Raw genomic sequence first — 10,155 nt, 5'->3', positions numbered from 1 at the left:
ATGGAATGAAGAGGCAAGTGTTTAACATCAAAATGCTCATTCATCGATATTAAAGGTAAATCAGCTTCTGTTTGGGTTGGCACACTCCTCGACTCTAGAGGTAGTCAAGTGCCGCATGAGAGGAGGCAGGTGGACGACAACTTCCAACCACGGTCGGCCATCGTCGATAAATGCGGTCATCAATGGGGAAACACATCCTGAATTTTGCTACATGGGATAGACTGAGAAACCGCGTGGACAGGAGAGAGTACCGGCGACCAGAACTGGGCGACTCCCCTTCCCCACCCTGGGAATCCTCCTCCTCTGCTGCTCCTTCCTTCAGCTTCCCCCTTCTTCTTCTTCTTCTAGGAGGCAGGACTGCTCTCTTCTTCAACAACACAATTCTTAGAAAAAAAAACAAGTCCGCCGAGAAACAGGGCACCCTTCTTCTCCCCTAAAGGAGGGATAAATAGGCCCTAAGAGGACACAAAAGAGAGGGACTGGGCAGAGGTTGATCCACTAAGGGGCCCTGATAGAATGGGTCATCTATTACAAGAGAATAAAAATAAATAAAAGGGGAAGGGAGTGAGGAATGGGGAAGGACTCCAAGTGCTTAGGCTCCCACCCCACCCTAAAACAGAATTAAAAAGGAGCCCGCACACGAGAAAATGCTGACGTAAACTGAAAGAAATCGATAAGTACGAACATGCTCTCACCCAGGGTATTTGAACCCCGCGTCTTCACAGTTGCCTTGGCGTACCGGTAGGGTTGAATACGACCTGGCGATGTTGCTGGTGATGTTGTTGGCGTCTCTAAAGACGCTTGTGGGAACTCAGGCTGCTCTGCGCCATCAATTGTTTTCTTATGAAATTCAAGTGCTATCTTGGTCGTTGCTTTATGTCAACGCTTATGGAATACAATTCTCGTCATCTCATTTAGCTTAGTAATAATGTGGATGGTGAGTAAAAAATGGAACTATAGAGGGGTTTTTTCTTAGATGTATTGATCATGCACATTCCTATGAATTTAGCAGTTTAACTTGCTTATGTGATAGAATATTTTATTATCCAATTTTCATTGTACTTACTGTCACAACATCATACACATGAACTCCTAATTCACGTGCTTATACATTAAGAGTTTAACAATGAGTAGTAATTGAATATTCACACTACAATAAGAGAGAAAAATCCAAGGTGGAAAAAAAAAATTGGTAACTCAGTACCTTTAGGTTTACCTACTTCTTCAGAGATGATCACCAACTTAACCTTGTTCTATAACCCCAAACATTCCGCCTGGAGCTTGGCGAGTTCCAAAAAAAACACATGAACATAGATTTAAAGAGGGAAAGTAGTTCACAATTCTTTTTCTTTCAATCCACCGAGAGTCCAAAAAAACAATCGAGGGTTCCTCTTATGGCCCCTTCAGTTGTCCCCCCTTCGATGATGCAACATGACGACTGGCTCAAGCGGTTTGTGCTACACCATAGGGAACGACTGTGAAAGTGATGCGACAACGTGGTAAGATGCGTGCAAGTATAGTAAAAACAATGAGAAAACACATAGTAGCCGACTGATCCGAGGCCAAAGTCAGGTGACAACACAGACAAATGCCGTGGCCTGACTAAGCTCTTGATAACCGGTGTGATCGACCGAAAGGCTGACGGAGTAAGACACGTTCACCGTCCAAAAAAAATGTCCGCGCCGTCGACATGAAGAATGGATCCAACACCTTCAAGAAAATTCTCCTATCTCAGGAAAGGTGGTTAAGCCTATGACACGAATAAATCTCTTGACCAGAGGAGCAGTCAAAACAGCACTAGATGACATAATATTATTGAGATAAGGGGAAGGAAATAGAACCTGAGAGCTTGTGGCCTCCGGTGCAGATGTGACACAATTGTTGGTAGAAGTGAACAAAGCCCACGACAACATAGATGTTGTAATTTCAGGCTTTTGTCACCGGGTCATGGCGCCCCATCGGTTGCACTAAATTGGAGACCACACGAGATAAAACTCGATCGAGCTGATGATGGAAAGGTTTCAGTGCCTTTGTTCGGACATGGAAAACATGTTCCATGGATGCAAAAGCGTGTCGATCAATTCAGAATCAATCTTTAAAACAAAACATTGAAAGTACCTTTTAGGGAACTCGTTCCACCCTTGACTTTGCCGCTCTGAGATCGTTTTGAAGCCGTTCAAGCATCCGGCCTCTAGAAGTATCCCCGCGATCACTCGATGCTTGGATCGCCATGTCTTCTTCTTCTTCAAATCTATAAGATCTCTTGACCATGAAGACACTCTTCCTTGGATGAGTGGAGAAGAGAGTGGAGAAAGGGAGGGGCTCTCAAATAAGGCTTACATGGGTGCTTAAATCGAACCCCTTTCCCTCTTCATATTTTACTTAAGGTTTTTCTCATAAACCCTACAAAGTAAAAAAAATCCACCAATGCCTTTATGACATTGTGCATGTGACCCTCTAGGGCCATGTATCGTTCTAGTTGGTAACTTTAATAGCCCAATAACATTTATTAGCCAACCTTATTTATTAAATATATCAACATATAGATTAATAAAATAAGGATCAATTTAACCCAATCGATAGGTTAAGTTTCCAGCCCGTGGAGTGCCAAGCTACACCTCGTGCTCTAGAAGATACGAAGTAGTCTCGAACCCTCTCATGGAACCTTTACCATCACCGGTTACCGTACATATATAATACATCATCCGCGTGGGACTCTCGAATGACATAAGGTATGGTTTATAGTCAAACCCTAATCCTTCATTTGATTACTATTGATGTGTATGGTTTATAGAAGATACCAACTTAGGGTGTGGATCATTGGAGAATGACTTCTCCAATATCCTACTACCCTGGCCAGGGATTTTTCTGCATCATCATCCTAGAGTCAATCATCTCTATAAGCTTCTTACTACATCTGATATATAACTTATTTGAGTCCCGTAATTAGAGGCTCACAAGTCATAGTCAAAACGTAGTTATCCACTCACGAGATGTCCTTGGTATCTCAGGTCAGTGGATCACTTATACAACCTTGACTTTAATCAACCTGATTGACGTTCAGGTATAATACCATTCAAGGATTCATAACGATCAATTCTGTAAACTCTTTCTCCAAACAGCACACACTATTTGTCCTTAGTGTCGCCACACTAATAGCCACATGATCAGCTATACATATCGTATCAGTAGGATAAGCTAATTCTATTCTATCCAGATAATTCGATGTCAGTCTCGACTATCTATCGAATATGACTATTTAGAATACATGTTTAAAGACTAGTGATCACTGTATTATGATCTCATCATACTTCACTAAGTCATTGCACATATTCATGGACTTCATTATAAACATCACATGGAATAATAATGAATACAAATATTTTATTCAATGAAGTTAAATAAACATGGTAGTGTGACTGGCTAGACGGCCACATAATATACATCTCGTGGGGGGCAGAGCCGCTAGAGCAGAGGGCTGACTTGAGTGGGGATGCCGGAACACGGTCGTCAACGGGCACGCAAGACGTCTAAAAGGGGCACTGTCGATGGAGGACCGTAGGGCAAACAATCAACTATCGATCAAAGGGAAATTTCAAACTCATCGGCAGTTTGAACTGTGAGAGAATGAGTTGTCCGTGGTCAAGGTGGGGGACCGACGTTAGGATAATAGCAGCTAGTTGGGCCCACCAACGTATTTGACGGTTTGCCCCTGTCACAACCAATAGGGACCTAAGGCGGTGGAATTGTATCGGGCGTCGACGAAAGGGGGGGGGGGAGCCGATCATCAGCATCTCGCGATCCAAGGAGTCGTGGCCCTCCCTTTCATCTCAATAGCGATCGGTCGTGGCATTTGGGTGAAAAATTCCGGGACGTGTACTGTCTGGTGACTCGACGACCCACCCAGTCGAGCACCCTTGTTCGTCGGGAGTAATGTTTGGAGCAGAAGTTTCAGCCGAGTTTGGAGGGGCATGTGCGATGAGGTCTTTCGTTAGGTTGACTTGTCTGAAAGGGGTGGGGGGGAGACCACCCAGGATGCACGCTGGCACCTCAGCACGGTCTTCTCATGGTACAAGCAAAGGCAAATGGTCAGGTTGATCACAGCCACTTGCATGAAGCGCAACCCATGCAGGCGAGGGGTAGTTGATGATGACCGGGACAAGGAAATAATGCAATTCTTATGGATTTGATAGGGGTCCATAGGAATCCTGAGGGATGTAGCCGCACCAACACTGGTGTGGTCAGTAGTCGGCTTCGACCTTAGGATCTCGACGGGCATCTTTCGAGGTGCGACGAAAAGAGAACGTGAAGGGCGTCAATCGGGAACAAGAAGTGGAATAGTGATGGGGAAGAACAGTTGAATTGCTAGGGCAATGATAAGTCTGAATTTAGGGATTTTATGTTGTTGTTTTGATTCAGACTTAACCAACAATAATTATGAAAACTTTTCACTTAAATACTCTATAATTAATATAGGGAAAGTAAGGGGTCGATCCAAACAGAGGCAGAAATTTCATTTCAAAATGTTTTCTCAAGCTTGGGGTGAAGACAATGATTTTGAAAGTAAAAAATACACTTTCTTGGATTTTTCTAGATTTTTAGGTAATTTTTTTTATAATTTCCAATGATTTAAGTTAAAGCCAAAATACAAAGAAAAACATAAAATAATATTTTACATTAATTTTCCCATTTTTTCTAAACAAAATAAATCAAAAGGGAAAATTTTTAGATTTTTATGTATTTTGATTTACACCAAAAAACCACTATAAAATATTATTTGGGCTTAACCCAATGGTCATGATTTAGCCGAATTGGCTAAGTCCTGCACAGGGCTACCCTGTGCCCTGCGGTCATGTGCACTGCCCTCACGCAGACCTTCGAGCAGAGGGCTGACCCTCCCGCACAGTCACTGCACGGGACCGCACCACACTGCACAATGACGGCTAGTGGACAGAAAATTGAAGGTTTGAAAGGAGAAAAATGATATTTCAATGTAATTTTTTTGGGAATTCAAAGTAGAGAATGCTCAAGGATCTAGAGAGAGATAGGGAAGATATTTTAGAGGGTGTAATAAATGTGTTTAGAGGCATAAACTGTCGAAATGAGAGGATAGAGAGAGAAAATGAAGAGATAGAGAGAGAAAATAAAGAGGTGATGTAGAGATGTAGAGATAGTTTTAGATAAAATGATATTTTTATGTATTTTGATTTACACCAAAAAACCACTATAATTATATTATTAAAATTTTAGGGGATGAACTATGGATATGGATGAAGTTATAGTGGGAGAAAAAACCAATTCTACGGAGAGAAAATGCCAAAATGAGGAGATAGAGAGAGAAGATGAAGAGAGAGTGTAGAAGGAGTTTGAGACAGAATTTTAAAGTGCAAGTGAAAAATATTTTTTATGAAATTTTTAGGGGAGTAACTAGGGATATGGATAAAGGACTAGAGAGGGATAAAACCTATTCTAAAGAGAAAGTTGAGAAAATGAGTGTTTAGTGTGAGGAAGTGATGGATTTTTATGGTAAATGGATGGGAAATGATAGAGAAATTAGAAATCTAAGATCCTAAAACCACAATGCAAGTTTACTGAGCCCTCAATGCTTCCTCTCAAGTATGGATCCTTATATTTCACCAGGATCAGGCATTTTTCAATGCAAACGAGAGAAGAGATTTCGAGAAAACTTCAATAAACTTACATTAAGCAGGTTGAACAACCTGGATTCTGAAAAATGCCTTGTCCTGTTGTCCAGCCACTTGCTAGAGCACATCCAGAATGAGGAGAATTGATGGGGAAAAAATATATTTATAAATTAGGAGAATTAATAAAATGCCCTTTTGGGCTTTTCCTATTATCTTTACATTCCATTATGCCTCTTTTTCTCCATTCGTTGGGAGCTTCCCCTTGTAATCCTTAGCTTCTTTCTTTATAAGGCTTTTGAGAGCCCAATGGACAGGTCAGATAGTGGCCCATATTCCTCGGATTTCTCCTTCGATGGTCCACAACTCCCCTTGATCCTTTCAAGCCTCTTTGTAGAATCACTAAGCTCACACAAGTTCCCCAACTCTTTAAGAGTTACAATCTTCTCATTCCTGTAAGTTTCTGCACATGTGAAGCTGTGTAATACTCATCAGTACTACAACTTCTTGACTTCAAAGAAGTTAAGAAGTTGACTCAAAAATAACTATAATGTGCAAAAAGTAGAATTTATAGCTAGTGCATAAATATTTAGTTAATTACAGTGATAACATGATAAATTCTAAATTAATAATACCAAGAAATCTAAAATATATGAAAATATATATGCTTTTATCATGTTATCATGAAACCAAGTGGAAACTAAAGAAACATACTATTCTATTTTCTTCATTCATGAACAACAAAAGTCTCCCCTAGGGCGATGCCTTCCCCCCTCCCTTCTTTTTATGGATAAAGGAAGGGGGAAGGATTCCCTAATGGGCCTTCCTTAAGGGGAAGAAGCCTAGTGGGCTCCCCCCCCCTTAAGAGTCTTCCAGGGGGGAGAAGCCATGCATGGCCCTCCCTCCCACAAAGGAGTAGCTAAACAAGGTGTAAGAAGAAGAACAAGAAAACACAAACTCACATGGGGGGAGAGGGCCGCGTGCACGCGCAGGTGGGGCCTCCCCCCATAGTCAAGGGTAACAAAAATAAAACCAAAAAACGAAGGGGACCATCCTACAATCGTGAAAGACATCCATAAAATCGTAAAACAATGTGAACATGAGATAAAACAACACGATGTGGTTTCCAAGCTGATACTGAAATCTTGGATTCTTCACGTCGGCACAGGCTCCACGATGTGGCTGACAATGAGTTTTGGCATGAAAGGGATGGTCCTCCATTCGACCTCTTGTCTCCCACTTTCTCTTCGAGTTTCCCGCATTTCTTCTTTCCTCCATGTCCATTAAATTTCTTCCACATGTCCGCAGCCATCAGATTTTCCCACAACTGAGTTTGGTTTCTAGGACTTAGCCGTGTTATCCTCCATTTGATTTCCCTGCACAAAACAAAGAGAACCTCTTTTCGTCCTATCAACTTTAAGGTGTAAGAAGTTTCATATTTGACTCTTAGAGCGGAACGATAGAGACTCCAACCGAATGCTGCATCATGCTAATTCGTAGTGAGGATTTTAGTCCCATATGGACTAATTTCACCTCAAGTTCATGTATAAATTTGAAGTCAGAATTAGGTGTTTGAGTAAATGTATATGTTCTCCCCCCTCTCACGCGACTCTTGGTGCACGCCTCCATTCATCTGTATGTCATGTCGACCCTTTCGTTCCGTGTAGGCATACTGCCTAACAAACTTGCCACTTTGGTCCTTTGGGCGTAGACCGCTTTTTGCACGAAACAGAAAAGATATGAAACGAAACAATATGTAGCACATTCAAATTTTCAATTTATCCAGAACTAATTAACTTTTGGTTCTATTTTTTGTAATCAATGAACCTTATGATGACAAAGCTTTTAGGTTTATTACAAAACTATATTCAGGGAACTTCATAATACAGCTATTTTAACGCCAAGAATGATAATTCCTAACCAGTTTGGTAATATAATGAAAATTCCTGGTATTTTATGCAAAAGTAACCTAATTAGTCTCTAATATCCAGTAACAAATTCCAGTTATCATGCTTGGTTTCATGTTACCATGTGGCCTCCTATGTTTTGGGCTGACTTGTAACGCGCTTATTGATTTATTATTTTCTTAAGATCACGGCGAGTCCAGCCGTGATCCATCTCATCACTTGTTTCCCTAGCCCATTGCAAATATGAAAGATGTGTTACTTTGGCAATTCCATATCAAAAAAAATTCAAAAACTTTTTTCCTATATAAATGTCACTTAACACTGCTAATTGAATTAAAATACATTATTCCCCCAGCACTTACACGGCTGCACTCTTGAGTTTGGTCCTTCAATGGTGAGCCCACTGCGAGCCATGTGGGCGCAACTTGTGGGCTACTTCTGAGATTGTATGTGGTTGCACCGTTTGCCAGCACTTATTGCCTGCGGGTAGATTTAAGCACCTTGTGCTCTCTTTCCTGGGCCTGGCTTGGCCACTATTGCCCTAGCTCAATCATAGCTGTCGTACATAAAAACCATTTTCAATTAAATACTTTCTCCTTCTATATCTCTCTTCTTATTTCCTTCTTGAACTTTGACTTTATCTTGTAAAAATATATACTGACATAATAGAGGGAGCATTAATCTTATGAAAAAATTCATTAAATTATAATATTGTAACCAAATTCTACTTTTCACCCATGAGATAAAAATTTATTAAAATGTGAACATAATACTAATCGAATGATGCCAAAATGACCTTAAAATGTGTATAATTTGATGCCTCTTTTGGGTTCTTCACTAGACGTCATGAGAAATCTTTTTAAAATACTTCAATTTTTGTATATAGAAGATTCCAAACTTATTGTTGAAAAATTTCAGTGTTTACCACATCTTAACTGTTGGTGATTGTTTTAAAAGAGGTTTCAAACTTATTGAATGCTACTGGTGCTTTATGTGGCTATAAGTGAGTTATCAGTACGGCTACAAATTGGTTGAAAAAATACAAATTCCTTGTTGTCATTGGCAAGAATTCATCAAAATCCTTACTGCCAAAATTTATTCTATTACCAGAGAGAGGGATCTTTATAAAGCTTCCAGACCAACTCATGTCGGACATCGTCGGGGACGTCGTCCAGTCAGCACCGAGTATGATGGCTCAGTACCGATAATGGATGATGGTATCGAACATCAACGGTATCGTCGTCCAAGGGGTCAAACCCTAAAGGGTCGATGTAACTACGATGTGATGAATGTCCTACGTGTCATATGTGCACGCTCTGACTTGAGGGAGGCGCCAAGCTTCAAGCTTGGACGGGTTGCCCGGTGCAGCAACGATGGCCTCTCGAGCCTCGTCAGAGAGACAAAGGCGTCTATGACCGAACGGAATTATCCATAGGGCTCGCACATAACGGAAGGACTCATCCATACCGGGAAGATATTCGTGACATTGTAGTTTTCTCTCAAAATCTCTCTCACCTACCTAGCCTGAACGCGGTGATTCAAGACAAAAATATACTGCAAAAGGTAAATAAATGAGCGACGGGAGAGGACGGCGTACCTTGTCGGCAGTGGCTCATCGTGTCCATTCATTAAATGGGTGGGGAGTGCGGGTCGGCGAGACCATCTGTCATCCGTCGGGTCTGAAGCAGGGCACCTATTGACTCCTCTCTCCTGTCTTCTTGTCCGCGCGTCGAGGACGTGGTGAAAAGAATTCCCCTAGCAGACTCGTCGGGTCTTGGGATGCTCGGTCAAACGTCGTCGCATCCTATCCAAGCATCTTCCCCGGCCTCCAAGAGTTCAGGATCGGGGAAGAACGCCTGGTTATCTAAGAACGTCAGAATCGAAAGGGGTTGGCTTCTGTCGGTTGAACAGGTCCCGGGCACTGAGAGATCATCACTCGACTGGCCCCTCCACCCTACGTCAGCGTGCCCCGGGAGCTCAGTGGACGTTCGGCGTGTCAGTTGCTCCCGAGGGGGATGCGCGAACGGCTCAGGAAACAGGCCGTGCCCGCGCTGTCTCAACTTCGCTGTCGTCCGATCAGATGCGGTGCACAAAACGCTGACGAGCTTGCACCGAACAGAGGCGGACGGTGACCCACCGTGGGTCAAAGTCGATGTTGTTAGGCTAGGGACGTAGCTCCGATCTTCACCCCAAGGGCCTGGCGGTCTGCCTGGAACGGGGATGATGGCCTAGGGACTAATCTCCCTCGTCCTCTTCCTTCAACAGCCTTCTTCTCCCTCCACTCCTCTTCCCTCTTTGATCTTCTCTTGAACGAGGAGGGAGACCAGAGAGAAAATTCACAAAACGGTTCTTCTCTTCTTCCTGGTCTGAAGGATTAGGACGCCCCCTCTTCCCCTATAAAGGGGAAGGTCAAAATGGGCCCCTAATTTGGGTCAACCAGAGGAGAGAAAGGGGCCATTAAGCGGGCCCATATATAATGGGCTCCCTCATTAAAAAATGAAGAGGGAAATTAAAATAAAAGAAAAAGAGAAACAAGTGAAAAGGGCCCTCTCCCTTGACGATAAAACAATGGACGGACGAAACATGTCGAAAATGCGATGAAAACA

The 10,155-nt window shown here is 42.4% G+C and overlaps 1 long non-coding RNA gene across 1 annotated transcript; it reads right to left on the bottom strand.

Moving 5' to 3' along the window:
- Positions 1 to 7,823: 7,823 nt before the first annotated feature.
- On the bottom strand, positions 7,824 to 9,928 carry LOC144703729 (uncharacterized). The gene is made up of 2 exons (XR_013581605.1): positions 9,147 to 9,928; positions 7,824 to 8,105 (listed from the first exon to the last, which is right to left on the bottom strand). It is a non-coding gene; the product is annotated as an uncharacterized LOC144703729 (long non-coding RNA).
- Positions 9,929 to 10,155: the final 227 nt, after the last annotated feature.

Source organism: Wolffia australiana, chromosome 5, assembly GCF_029677425.1.
Source record: "Wolffia australiana isolate 7733 chromosome 5, ASM2967742v1".
In the NCBI taxonomy this organism is placed as follows: domain Eukaryota; kingdom Viridiplantae; phylum Streptophyta; class Magnoliopsida; order Alismatales; family Araceae; genus Wolffia; species Wolffia australiana.
This window is presented reverse-complemented; position numbering and strand designations above follow the sequence as displayed.